The 13343-nt window shown below is 35.0% G+C and overlaps 1 non-coding gene across 1 annotated transcript; it reads left to right on the top strand.

The window, feature by feature from the left end:
- The first annotated feature begins 4333 nt into the window (after positions 1-4333).
- On the top strand, positions 4334-4525 carry LOC143245679 (U2 spliceosomal RNA). Its single transcript, XR_013025662.1, has one exon. It is a non-coding gene; the product is annotated as a U2 spliceosomal RNA (small nuclear RNA).
- Positions 4526-13343: the final 8818 nt, after the last annotated feature.

The raw sequence follows: 13343 nt of genomic DNA, 5'->3' as shown, positions 1-13343 counted from the left end.
GTATTAAACGTGACAGTAAGCGAGCTCTACAAGGGGCTACCTGCTTTAATTTGACAGAAAGGCAGCTAGTCTGTGGCACACACCGCCAACTCCGAGTATACTCGAATCAAGAAGTGTGACTTGACTCTCACTCTAATTACACATGCATGGCCCATAAATGTGGATCACGTTTTGAAGACACCAGGATGAGAAGCATGGGACACTCAGACCACATTCAAATTTGCAAGCTATAGTTGTTACGAACTAATAAAAGATGTTCACCTTACTTTCCACTTTTTTCTTTTGCCTTTGTGTATCGTCCATTTTGTAAGTAATGAAAACTTATATTGGTACAGACTGACAGTATACTTCCTAATTTTACAACTACACATAGTGTGACTATTTGAAAATTTGCTGTACTCTGTCTTGTTTGAATTAACTATGGTAAAAACTATTGACCAGTAACTGCATTTGCCATAATTGGTCTGAAAAAATGAATGTAGTGCCTTTGTGACTGAACACTATATCCTTTAGCCAAAGTCAAGGAGGATGGTCCTGACTCAGATGTAAATTGAAAATAACCCCTAAATAAAAAACATATAGTGTAGGGGTTAGAAGGGCCTTCTTCAGTTTCTTAAGAAACTTCACCCAAGCAATTTTTCGAAAATGTAATCAGGTGTGAGAAATTTATGAATTCAAATACCGAATGACTGAAGACGATGAGCAAATGAGCAAACCACTCAGTATAAGTAGCTGAAGCCAGACCAAATGGCAATTCACAGAACTGAAAGACACAGCCCCTCGTGAAGGTACAGAAGAAATAGGCGTGATCCTAGAGTTACGGGATTTTGAAAATAAGTGTGTCACATCGAACTTTGTCCCAGAGTCCCGGGTAAAAATCCCACAGAAGGGACAGATAGAACTCCATGGTGAACAAGGGTATCTCCAGAAAGATATTCAAATGGCATATATCTATGATGGGTCTCCAATCTTTCATCTTTTTTGGGGACAAATAGACAAGAGTATAATTCTGGATGAGTGAGCATAATCATTTTGATAGCTCCTTTTCATAGAAGGTCCTGAAGTGACTCAACAAGACGACTGGACAAGGCAAGATCTTGAGGATGAGCGAATGAAACAAAGGAAAAGGATAAGAAGGGAGGGGACCTTAATTTACGGCATAGACCCTCTGACAAATTTCGTAGAATCCACAGATTCTTCGTAAAGACATACCAAATGGTTGAACACTGTTGCAACTGGGCCCCACCTGCCTTCGAAAGTACATGACATCTCCCATACTACCGAGCCTTAGGGGAATGGGAAAAGTGGGAGTAAGGATGGGAATGCCTGGATTGGAGGAAAAGGATTGGGTGAAGAAGAAGGGGGATGGATCACTGAAAATTGTGAAAGTTGGATGAGAAAAGCTGGTCGAGACAAATGATATAGCAGAGAGGACAAGGAAGAATGTAGCCTTGTCACGTCAACTCCAGATATCAGAGACTCAGGACAATCCCCTAAAATGTGTTCATATTAGAAATGGTGTCGAAGAAGACAGAGGGACGTGCACTTCTCAATTAATGCGTCTCTTCCAAGCAAGTCCCAACAAAATAATATCCAGATACTGAGGAATACGACAGATGCTGATAAACAGGCTAAAGTCAACTTCGTGAACGTTCAGAGCTCATCAGAAAATTATATGGATGACTGGCAAAAGGCTTGATATAACTGTAATGAGGAAATAAGACACAAAAGGGTGGTCGGGGCAAGACGAATCCTCGAAACTGAGATTGACTAAAGTAGAATCAAAGCCCCTAGATTTGAGCCCCATAGGGGTAGGACAGGATCCAGATGTTTGGAATCCAAGAGGGTTCAATGCTTGCTGGTAAGCCAAATAATATTGGCGCATTAGCCAGAGGATACAGTGCACACTCACATCCGAGATCAGTTGATCAGCAAAACATTGAGCATGAACCTAGATGTTGGTTCTTCACCCAACAAAGTGAGAGAGGAATCAAGGACTAAGGATGAAACATTTAAATATACTTGATAAATAAGCTTTATGAATTGTGAGGTTAGCAAATGCGAGCATCATGTGACTGACCCAAAAAGGTTGTGGCCAGGAAAGAGGAGTCTAAATTATTTTCACTTTGAATAGTATAGGTGTATTAGAATAAATGGTAGAGGGTAGTCATATGATATTCACACGCTCTGCAATGGTATAGAAAGAACGGGATGTAGTAAACTAGTGCACTATTAGCAAAAATTGTTTAGCAACGCTTAGAGGGCAAATAAAGGTAAAGATAACTGGGTGAAAGGAGGTATTATTGATTTGAAAAATAAAGGTTTTCAGTGCCCAAGCTATTGAATTCTGGTGGTGATGTCAGTTAAATTTATTTCAGTATCTTAAGAGCTGTTTCAAAATAAACATATGCTGATGAAGATTAGAAAGGATTTAAAGGAGATTTTATGCTCTTTCTCTTAAAGGTGACCAATAAAGAAAGTCACTTTTCATTGTGAGCCGGTATTTGTTGCTAATGCCGATATGATTTCGGGAAGTGATTGCAACTGTGCACTTCATTTGAATAGCGACAGAATTAATTGATACACTTTCTAATTTTGAACTGTGTGATACCTGGTCTTTTTATGTTAATTTAATATGTTTTTATTATCCGACAACCTCCTTTTGGAAGGGTTATCATCTTGAGCAGGAATGGCGTTCAGCTTCATTCACGGACAGGATTTTGTAAGATAGGTTGAAGACATGATGAAATTCTCTATACATTGACTAACTGATTAAAATTTAGACCAAAACTAATTAGTTTCTTGGTACTGCTCAAGAGAAGCCGTATTGACATTTTGCTTAAGCAGCATATCGAAAACGGTGAAAAATGTAGTAAGCTTTTCTTGATAGATACTGGAAAAGATTCTTTGGTAATTTGCTTCATTACAACGGCTACAAGAATCTGTCAGCTATGTGCATATCTCTTGAACAGAGATTTACCACTGGATATTTGTTATCATATCTTAACAACAATCTCACTATTCATGGAATTTTGTTATCAGTTAATGATATGGTTTCATTTAAGTATACTAGTCATACAGGATTTGGTTATGTTGAGTTTAGTGTCAGTTATCTGGAGTGAGGGTTTTATTTTTATGTTTTTGTTACCGCTTTATGCCTAATGTTATAAAAGAATATTTTCGTCGATTGACTTTTCCTTTTTGGCCTGGAATTATTTAACTACCGTTGTTAGTGTATTGTACTGCAAAACGCCGACATCAACTCGGAAAAACGCGTTATTTTAACACATGCTGTTGGTACAATTCGTAAAGAAGCTTTTCACGAACAAATTGGCTACGGACGGATCGGCTGATTATCGTAAGTAACAGTTCGAGATTGTTTTCCTCGGCAATTTTTATTACGAAAGCTGTAGGTAATGGTGGTATTATTTCTAAGGGTCAAATCTATGTTTTATCTCATGTTGTGAGTATATTAAGTGGGTTCACGTTTGGTCACCTCCTTATCAAGTGTTTTATCAGGTTTTCTTAGCGATAAATTTCATTATGAAACAAACAGCAGGTATTCCACTTGTTTTAAAATATTGTAGTAAAACAATTGAAATGTACATATAAATGTTCATTACCTGTTGTATCCAGAACTTTTAATAATTAAAGTCATACATGCTGGTTCAATTACTTTAGAACAAAAGTGAGAAGTCAAATTATTCTCTATTCTGTTATGAGAATAAAATATGTGCTATTGTCATTTCCAAAATCGCTACTATAAGCTCTTTAGAGCTGAACCCACATTCACAAAATTTAGATCTATATTTCAACTATGTATTCAACGTGTATTTATAACCCAAGAGAGGTATACCTTTATTTAGTAACGCTGCACAGACCAACTATTTATAGCAAACATTAGTTAAGCTGTTTAACTTGTACAGTTATTAAGCGCCAGTTTTGTCATTAAAGTATGGCAGCAGTAAAATAAACGTTTTAGAACTATGATCAAGGATTAGATGCAAAATGAAAAAACGATTTTCGCTAAATATTTGCTGTTTACAATGTCTTTCTCCGCTAGGTGACAGACTGTTCAAGTAGACTCAACTGTATGAAAAGTTGGGAATGAGAGTCATTGTTCATATTTTCTAAGATGTGTTTCATTATTTAGTTTCTGTTTCTTAGGAACAAAAAAAGACAAATGTGTGTAAAATTATCTTTGTCCTAAATCCTAAAGGATCTACACGATGGATAGCCTTTGTATGGTTGACGTGCAAGTAAACTATATTTACGCCATTGCAATAGAAGAGGTAAAAGCTGTACATAAGTATTTGTCGAAGGCAGAAGTAGTATCGCTTCTCGGCCTTTTGGCTAAGATCAAAGTGTAGTATCTGTTCTTATCAGCTTAATATCTGATACGGTTCCCATTGGGGACCATGATATTAAACTTATTTTTGTAAGGCGGCGGGGTGCTTGGAGCTTGCTCCACTCCTGCCACGGGTTGGCCGAGTATTGCAGTACTTCTGGGATCGGCCCACTCCCTGTATGATTCTAAAATTAGAGTATTATGAAGTTTGAAGTAAAAGTGTACAATAATAACATGCCACACGTTGTTACGAAGTGGTTTCTTCTATTCCTTTGTATTACGATATGGTTTTGAAAAATAATACACCAAACACAGAGTTGAACAGTTTTATTGTCATTTTAGAGAACGACAAAATATGTTTGTATCGATTTTTGTTTCTTTGACGAACAAACTGTTTCTGTTAATTCGTAACTACGTATTGATACAAGAATTATTTATTCCACAACTACGAGAAGTTCCGGGCTTGTTACAATGAGTTAGTTATCTTCTAAACATTTCCACAGAATTATATTGGTAGGGGAGGACCTATCAAATGCTCGTTTGTACTGTCATCTTGTTTGTATCTTGTCATCTCTGAGGCTTTTGAAAACAAAATTCCATTATTACAAACCAAAAGACCCTGAATAAGTAAAACATCACATTCGTGATGCTGTGCTATCCAACCCTGCTGCTTTCTTGGAAAATGTTTTATCAGAATTTCAGTACAAAATTTATTAAATACTGTAAAACAAACCTATAACCAGTAAATGAAATAAACGAATCAACAAAAATTTCAAAGTATATTTAAGATAATCTATTCTGTGTCTGATTTAAAAATTTAACATTTATATGAAATCACTGAGAACATATTTGAAATTTACTAAAGATACATTTCTACTGCAAAAATAATGTTGCTTGCTGCAATTTTTCTCTCCAGCAAATTGCTTTGATATGCAAAATCTATATTTTAATTATAGATGAAATGGGTGTAAGAAAACATGTAATGTACCTGTAGTGAGATGTAATATCTTCACTGTGTTGATTTGCAGAAATTATCGTATGTTAAGATTGAAACTGTGGCACTTGTTTCTGATGACTTTCACATTTACTTGGTAAAAGAAGTGAGTGCCAATGTTTATGGTTTTTCTGCTGTAACAACAACAAATACAAAACTTGTGTTATATTTGATATATGTGTTAGAGCTCATTAAAATCATACTTAACACATCAGAAAACTTTAAAAGGTGGATATATTAAATAGTAGTTTTCACAGATTGATAGAAGAAAAAGGCTTACGCCAAGAAAATAAATTGCAATCAATACACATTCAAAGGCAGAAGCAAGAGGTGAAAGTAAATTTTGCAGCACAAACTAAATGTAGGAAGTGCCACAGAATTATGTTACAAACATTTGAATGTACCTAATTTTAAGTGAAGTGAACCAACAGTTAAATATATAAAACAAAATTTGATAGACTCTGTGATTTGTTAAATAAACTTAAGAAACCCATTGGTTTTAAATAACAAGTTCCAGTATCTCATTTTGTTAAACCTTTAGAAGTAGGGGTAGAAAATGTTGTTATTTTTCACAAAATATCACCAAGCAAACAATGTATGCATGCCAACATAAGACACCAAACCTGTACAACAGACTTATGAAACATAATTGCCATCACCATCATTATTCTTCAAGTATTTTAGAACGTATCAATTAAGCTGGGATTGCTTGGAACTTTTTTTTTTTTTCTGCTCTTAACTCATGTGGCAGTTGCAATAAGAAAGTTACTTTTTAACAGCTATGACTGCACATTAAGTATTGCTGATGGACCATGAAATAAAACCACACTGCTCAGAACAAAACCTCAGTTTTGCATGTTACTATAGTTCACCTGGACTGTGTAGTCATTTATGTGTTCACAGATACTTATTGTTTTGTAATCCAGTGAAATAATGGTGTGTTTGTAACTTGTTTCAGCTTTCTTCCTTACATTTTGTAAAAGTGGGGTATTTCATGATGTCAAGAGGAACCATATGGAAACTTATAGAGTTTTAGAAAAATTATAGAAAAATATTTCAAATTCTAGACCAATACCCATGGTTTGTCTCGTGTTATATTGGTTGACAGCAGCTTCTGTCACATTAGTGTGTGGTCAGCTTTTGTTAAATGAACTGGGTTGTGGATGTTTACATTTAACACAAATTGTAATGGTACAACATGGGTGGTTCTATCGCACCACACGTGACTGTTGAGTTTGTCCGGAATCATCATTACTTCAGCAGTATAACTCAGTGTAATTTTAAAACTAGGTTGTCTTCAGGATGTCACATGAATTTATGATAAAATTCTTAAGAATGGATACTCGCCATACACGACTGACATAGCTATTACATTTAGGAACTCTTCTCCAAGTAAGTCATAGTACAGTATTTTGATGGCTGATATATCTGTATCAAGTGTGCTCGTAGTTAAAAGAAGTGAGTCAGTGTTCAGCATGTCAGTTCTCCGTTACTTATGCATTGTGACACTCTTCTGATTCGAAAATGATGTAACCACGTGTGACTCACGCTTTTATCTTTCGTTTGTATCTAACTCACCCCATATTAAATTGTGAAGTTAACATTACATATATGTTTCAGATGTGCATTAAATTTGTGCAGTTTATCAATGATTATTTTAAACTAATGATTCTCTTCCTCCAACACTTTCTTTATGATATTCTACTTTCAGAAAAGTATTTTTAATTATCATAACAATAATTATTACACTTCCTTTGTATTAAAATTTTTTGAACATTATAGTTTCATGAGTATGCCCATAATGCACATTTGGCTATATATATTTAAATCATTCTAAAATATAGGAAGTCATAAATACATATATGGTTGTAAGAAAAAAAGTCACAATTCTAAAATTTATGCTTATAATTTAGCAAGTTCACAAAGTTAGATTGTTGAAGAAATCCTGTCATCCTAGTGATGATTGACCTTGTATATGCCTCTTTCCATATAGATAGATATCAAAGTGTTATTGTAATAAGTCGCTTTAAATTATTTTATGTTCTATTACTTTAAGTTGTGATTTGGCATTAAACAGTTTTTGACATTTTTTCTGTGACAAAACTGTAATTCTTTGACTTTATTTCTGGTCAACACATCTATTTGAAATTCATAATTTACTTTCCTTATCCAACTAAACTTTCACCATTATGTTTGAATAACCCTTAGTACTTTAATGAATGAAAGTGTAAAGTGAACAACCAGTAATGTTGAAATTGCATATACTATCGAAACTACAGCACTAGTCAGAAGTGTAAGTCCACTTATGTTTTATGCTTTATTTCAGAAAGTCAATAAAATAGATTTTCTGTGATTTTATTTTTATTTATCCATCCTTGCAACAAAAAAGTTGAAGTTTCTAAAATAATTTTGGTACTGTTTCGTTGGTCCTCATCTAAATATTATGATTGTCTCACAACGTTTAGGGATAAATGTCACAAAGTTCTCCAGAATTTTATCTGTAGTTGTACTAGCTTCAACATTAGAGAGTGGTTTTATTTCTCTAACCAATAGGACTTCACCCATTAAAAACAACTGAGATCTGGACCTTTGGAGGCACAATGTAATTACTTTTGTTCCAGGTACTTCGTGATACATTTAATGTTTCTGATTCAAGCAGTGTGTTTTGGGTCACTGTGTTGCTAAGATTCAGTGTTTTGGCCAATGAAATGGAGAGACATAGAGGGCATTGGTGTTGGAGTGCTATTCCTTCATCAAAGTTTCTTCAGTTTTTATTGATTCTTAAAGTACACAAATAAACAGCTTCAAAACTGTCACTGAGCCTCTGCCAGGTTTAATGTCATGATTTTATTTATCCATGCCTTGAATTTCTCACAAAGAACTTTTAGGATGTTCACAAAATTTATTCTGGAGATCTACACAAAGCTCCAAAAGAGCTATCTGTGCTAGATAATATTTGACATGACAGAAAGAGAGCTCCAAAATGGCTATCTATGTTAGCTAGTATTTAAGTTGACAGTAAGAGAGCTCCACAAGAGCTACCTGTGCTTGCAAATATTTAACTTGACAGAAAGACAGCTTTACAAAGGCTATCTGTGCTAGCTAATATGTAATTTGACAGAAAGGCAGCTAATGTGTGGCACCCACTGCCAACTCTGAGTCTACTCGAATCAGGAAGTGTGACATGACTCTCACTCTCACTACACATGCATGGTCCACAAATGTGGATCATGTTTTGTAGCCATCGGGATGAGAAGCACGGGATCCTCAGATCACATTCAAATTTGCAAGCTGCAGTTGTTAGGAACTAACAAAAGATGTTCATCCTACTTTCTACTATTTTTGCTGCCTTTGTGTATCATCCATTTTAGAAGTAATGAAAACTGATATCAGTACAGACTGACAGTATATTTGCTAATGTTATTGCAAACAGAGTCACTATATGAAAATTTGCTGTTCTATGATGTCTTGTTTGAATTAACATTGGTCAAAACACAATTGACCAGTAACTGCATTTGCTATAATTGTTCTGACAAATTTTGTGTTTTTTTCCTTCTTCTTCTTTTTTTTTTTTACATGTGATTTACCCAAGAAGATGTGCATAAAATGTTTCCTATCTTTGTAAATTTTAATATATAGCTCAACGTTTGCAAAAGCTTCTCAGTATTGATCAGGCACAAAATTACTTTGTTCACTGTTTTAACCTAACTGTATTAACCACTAACTATTACTGAATTGAAATATTAGTTTACTTCATATACATAACACAGCATAGAAAATGTTAGTTTATCTTTGCTATGTGCTTGAAGTCAGTTCTATAGAAATAGAAATGATGTGGTGTAACTTTCTGTTTCACATAATACTGAGATACATTTTATAAATAGTATGTAATTGTAAGACAGTGTGGTTGTGGTTCATATCTGTAATTTGGCATCGTGTTACGCAATGTTATCCATGATATTTTATCAATAAAACAGCTTTTTGCTATCTCTGTTACTCCAAAGAGAGTAAGGACTAATTTTTTTTTTTTTTACCAGTTGCTGTTTCTTACAATATAGCCCTTTGTACATGGCTAAAAGAAGTACAACCTTATATAAAACAACGAAAAACAAAACAAACAAGCACCAATAAAGAATGGGAAAAAAAAAACTGATGTTTAAACCTATCAGCAATGAGTCAGGATATAAGACAAGTAGCAAGAATACCAATCACTGACAGATACTAATGATAAATAAATTATTAAACAGACAAAAATGAGAACTGCACATATTTTAGTATAGTCGCAGAAGTTTCAAGCAACTTTTTTGCATGCTAGTAAAGAAATTATAATTTATTTCAACTGTAGATCTGGTTCTCATTTAAAGAAATGTAATTTAAGTGAAGGGTATAGCCCTCTGATCTGAGAAACTAGTTCAGAAAATAAGTATTGATGTGTACACTTTCCTATTGAAAGCCAATTGAAATCAATTCTAACAAAAGGAATGTAGCACCTTAAGTACAACAATCAGAGCCATTCTCAGTGTAACAAATCAATACAAGACTTACAAAGTGATTGAAGATGGTAAGGAACATATTATGCATGTTAACAACACTGTACATATAGTGAAAATTTTTGTGTCAAATATTAAAGCAGCTGCTGCTTCCTGTTGTTCTAATGTTAATGTAACAAACATGGTGATGAACCAAATGCTTAATAAATGCTCAAATTATTTGGGATAAAACTGGATAGTCCAACTATGTCTCTATTTTATATATACGTGTACATCATGTTAAAAGTGCATTTAAAATTTAATGCAGTTATTAATAAGGAGTTCAGATCATTGTGTAAAGTACTTCATTTTTACCTTATACCTAATCTATGTTTTTATTAAATTCTGTGGACAAATTAAAATATTTAGAGTTGAGTTCAGTGATATTGTTAAGGTGAAGCTACAGTTACTCTTACACATCTGTTTTATTGTTATCACATAGAGGGGTTGTTTAGAGAAACAAAATGTCATAATTCTCCCTGTAGGAGAAACTTTTTTTGTTGGTATTCTTCAGTAAATTTAAAAATTCAAAATTTCAGACACATTCTGTAATGTTATTTGATAAAATTTACATAAGTTGATATGAAAATCTTCATCGTTCCTGATAAGTGAGGATATTATTTGTAGTTAGCTTTCACAGTATAACCATATACACCTATCAGTTACTGTATTGTTACATATTTGATAGAAAGAAATAGCCAGTAATATAAAATGATAGTATTTACTTACACTGAAAATGTGTTTCTGATAAGTTCTTGGCTCTCTTCACTCGAATCTATCTCAACCTTGATATAATCTATTAGCATTGCTATAAAACTTTTCACTAACAGTGCATCAGTCTATTATATACCCCTTCTTTTTTTCACTACTTGAGAAAATGCACATCATGTGACTTTCCTTCACCAATCATACTGCACAACCTCTACTATTCTAGCACAAGCTACACTTTTTATAATTGTCAGTTACAAGCTAAAACATTGGCACATCAGTGGTGAGGAATGGTGGAAAGTTGTTTAGAGGAGGTAAGTACCTATTGGAAATACATTTTCAGTGGAGGAACGTGTTAACTGCAGAAATGGTTCTGATTATTTTAACTCAAAGCTAGAATCTCACCTTGAAAGATGGAGAGGCTTCTGGGGAGTGCCAGTATTTGAACACGTAGATGAAAATCACTTGAACCAGTGTGCCAGAAGAAAAAAAAAAAAAGTGTGGTACACCTGTGAGGTATAGTACTGCTTCTGTAGCAGGTATGATCGTCACCTGGTAATGAAACAGTGATATATGTATATAGGACAGAATGTATGAGGCAGGCACCATATATTCAACAAAATGATGTACATCACTTTGTTTTGGAGCAGTACAGTATAGCTATGATGGGAATTATCAAAGAGTGGAAACATTTAGTGTCCAATCAACAATGGGCCTGAAGAATTATGTGCCAACGGAAGAGTCCTAGGGCATGCTTTAGCAAATCCACCAATGTCTTTTTGAGGACACTGGTAGCAACAAGTACGATCTTTCTTTTCAAAACAAAACAAAAAAGAAGGGAAGCATCATAAGCAAGTAGTGAGATGAAATTTTTGCTGATAATTTGGAATAAATCCATTATCAACAGATAGTGCATTAGTATTCTGCATGTGGTGTATGTCATGGTATGTGATCTAGAAATAATTAGTCACAGCAAGGTGCCAGATAATGTGACCTCGGCATAAGTTGCTGGGGTTAAACTACCATAAGCTTTATATGAATAGACCAAATGCAGTACACGTTTGTAAAAATATCCAGCAGAAGCACCTTGGGATATGTCATAGTATGCCATTTGTAGCCCATCTGAGCAAAAACAGCATTGGATTCATCTTACCTAAGTTTTGAGGATCAACAATTGCAGTCCACCTGGGCAAACAACATCTTTAGAAGTTACATCGGGATTCTATTTTGGAGTAATTTGCAGTCCAATCAGCCAAATTGTCCATGTTAAGTGCCATGGGTCCAGAATAGTATGTGATTGTCTGTTCAGCAATTATAATGCTGGCAATCCTCTTCTCGCTGAGTGGGTATTTATGAGTTTGATTCCTTTCATTCTGAAACCTCATTCAGGAGGAAACCTGCATGGTCCTCCAACCTGGCAAAGAGGAACCTGGGTGGTAATAACTCACGTGCTCCACTACAAGAAAAAATATTCCAGAGAATACGTATTGGGGAATCTAGAGGAGTGACACACTGGAGACAGTGCAATGGGTGTTTGTGATTAACTGTTTTGAAAACCAGAAAGACTTGGATTGTAAAAATCATGGGTCAGTTGAGATTGGCAGAAATACCTTCTTTTCTGATAACAAAAGAGTGATGTATAGATAGATAGATATACCACACTTGAGAAGCATCCATTGGTTGTATAAAATCACCTCATCTTTAAAGTGAGCATTCAGAAACATGCAGATATAGTGTAAAGATCTAATACACAGCATATCTGATGATCAGACAATGTTTGCTACTAGGTGGGATCCTGAAATATAGATATCAGCTGAAAAAAATAATAACAGGTAAGCATAACTCACTTAAGGAGAACATACATTTGGATAATTCTATACAAGAAGAAATTGACACCCAGTCAAAGAAGGCAAAGCTAAAACATGCAGAGAGAGTGCAACAAATGTATTGGAAGAAAAGTGATGATGTGGTGGGATGAAATGTTGTAGTTGACGACCTTCCATGGGCAATTCAGAACATGAGTTGCCTTACCCAGCCAGGATGGGTAATAGGAGGTAGGACCTGGGAAACAGTGAGATTTCAGAGAATAAATAGACAGGAATGGAAGGCACAAAAGTAAAACAAAAAAGGAGAGGTAAAATACACAATGATAGCGGGAAAGCACAGGTTAAAGAGACCGTTCTCGATCTGAATGTGAGAAAATAGGTGAAGGAATGGAGAGAAAAAGTGAAACAACATTCATAGGTAGCAGCTGTCTTTGGAAGACTCAGTCCAGATAATCGATAACAGAGGAGGAGCAGTAAAGGATATAGGAAATATTAAGGGCATATCCATCAGAATGAGCATGACCACGTCTAGGAAAGAGAGAAATAGGTCTTAAGGAAAGATGGCACAAGGAACATGTATCAGTAAGTTCAAAGGGAGTACCAGATGGGACATGAAGAACAACACGAAGATCCCAATAACTTAGAACATGGACAAAGTGTTATTGAACAAACAGGTAAAGAACTGGAAGAGATAAGGAATAGAAGGACAGAAGCCACTGTCTGAAGGTAAGCCAACATCTTTGGTATGCAGAGAATGAGGAAGGCCGAATGGTACACGTAAGGAAAGATGCCACATGGGGAACGAGTCCCTGAGCCGAGGCAAAGGACTGTACAAAAGTTGCATGAAGATGGAGTTTGGTCATTTCTGGATGAAATACTTCTGATTACAGTTATCAGAGAAGCAACACAGGTATGAGCAAGAGTTGCTAATCTAGTAA

Source organism: Tachypleus tridentatus, chromosome 2 (genome assembly GCF_004210375.1).
Source record: "Tachypleus tridentatus isolate NWPU-2018 chromosome 2, ASM421037v1, whole genome shotgun sequence".
NCBI lineage: Eukaryota > Metazoa > Arthropoda > Merostomata > Xiphosura > Limulidae > Tachypleus > Tachypleus tridentatus.
The sequence above is the reverse complement of the archived record's forward strand: the minus strand, read 5'-3'. Positions and strand labels throughout refer to the sequence as shown.